Source organism: Cucurbita pepo, chromosome LG12 (assembly GCF_002806865.2).
Source record: "Cucurbita pepo subsp. pepo cultivar mu-cu-16 chromosome LG12, ASM280686v2, whole genome shotgun sequence".
Classification (NCBI taxonomy): domain Eukaryota; kingdom Viridiplantae; phylum Streptophyta; class Magnoliopsida; order Cucurbitales; family Cucurbitaceae; genus Cucurbita; species Cucurbita pepo.
In genome coordinates this window covers 3698464-3700173 of record NC_036649.1, presented here as the reverse complement: position 1 = coordinate 3700173, position 1710 = coordinate 3698464, and the positions used below count along the sequence as shown (strand labels likewise).

At 40.2% G+C, this 1710-nt stretch overlaps 1 non-coding gene across 1 annotated transcript; it reads right to left on the bottom strand.

The window, feature by feature from the left end:
* Positions 1–1301: 1301 nt before the first annotated feature.
* Positions 1302–1373, bottom strand: TRNAG-UCC. The gene has a single exon. It is a non-coding gene; the product is annotated as a tRNA-Gly (tRNA).
* Between the last annotated feature and the right edge of the window lie 337 nt (positions 1374–1710).

The window sequence follows — 1710 nt, the reverse complement described above, 5'->3', positions numbered from 1 at the left end:
TCTCCTTGCATAATATGGATTCCAAACATTCATGATCTGGATGTGAATGCGTCGAATTACTTATCCCTTGGTCTATTAGTGAACTATCTCTCCAGGGATTGTGAAAGATGTTCCACTAGAAATATTCTTGTTATTGCTTCGACCCATATTCCCCAAAAAGTGGATCCCGCTCTAATAGCTCCGAATAAATTAAATACATGCATTAAAATACGANGTTCACACCTTGATGAGAACCCATATGGATGGATGCTTGGGTTGTCACAATGAGATGAGCAACAAATGAGTTGGTTTCGATAAACATGATGGAGCAAGCCAAGATGGTCAATCTATCCCGAGATATGGGATGGTCTCACGATGAATGAATTGGTCGATGGGAACCAAGATGGTAATTGAGATGCGATGTTGCACATGAAAAACCTTGGCCTACGGTAGAGACAAGGTCGAGTCGGATGGCTTGGTTTAATGTAAAAGCAAGTTGGCTAGAGTCGTAGACGATTGAACATGCACATACGAGTGGCATGTGTAGTCGAATAAACTTAGATTTTGCACGAGTTGTGTTCAGTTGGTGGAGGCGACCCTTGCCTAAGGTTTGACCAAGCCATAAAGTTTGGTTTGTCATCTTAATGAGGCTTGATTTTACCTTAAGGCTTGACGCCCCATAGTTGAAAAAGTACAACTGTGACACGACCTACTAAAAATGTACTAACCTCGGTCAACATAAAAAAGAGCCACCTCTCCTAGATCACAGTATATCATCATTCTAGAGGAAAAGAGCACTCCATCACTACACTTCTAAGGTAATTTGCATTTACCAGGAGTCGAACCCGGGTCTATTGCTTGGAAGGCAATTATCCTAATACCGTTGGACTACAACGCCTTCAAAAGTAAGTTCATATTTAAAGATCTACTATGATGTTGGTACTCAAAGATAAATGTATCCACGGAAGAGCATCGTGAGGCAAACGCGTCATAATGGGTTTCCATATTTTATAACACATCATTGCACTTTACCTCTTAGGTAAATGGGAGTTGAACCGGTTTCCGTATTTTGTAACACATCATTGCACTTCTTAAGTAAAGTTTACGTTTACCGGAAGTTGGACCCGGGTCTATTGCTTGGAAGGCAATTATCCTAACCATTGGACTACAAACACATTTAAAAGGAAGTTCATATTTGAAGATCTACTATGATGTTGGTACTCAAAGATAAATGTATGCGCGCGCTAGTAAGTTTGCGTTTGCCGGGAGTCGAACCCGGGTCTATTGGTACTCAAAGATAAATGTATGCGCGCTAGTAAGTTTGCGTTTGCCGGGAGTCGAACCCGGGTCTATTGCTTGGAAGGCAATTATCCTAACCGTTGGACTACAAACGCATTCAAAAGTAAGTTCAAATTTGAAGATTTACTGTGATGTTGGTACCCAAAGATAAATGTATCCGAAGGAAGAGCTCACCGTCTAGTCGTCAATATCATCATCATGAGGCATAACTCGTCATAATGGGGTTTCCATATTTCGTAACACATCATTGTACTTTTTTTAGGTAAGTTTAAGTTTGCCGATAATTGAACCCATGTCTATTGCTTGGAAGGCAATTATCCTAACCGTTGGACTACAAACGCCTTGTTCTTTGCAATTTCATAGTTAAGATAAAACAATTATCCTAACGGTTGGACTACACATGTAATCATACATAAAACAATTTTTCTGACC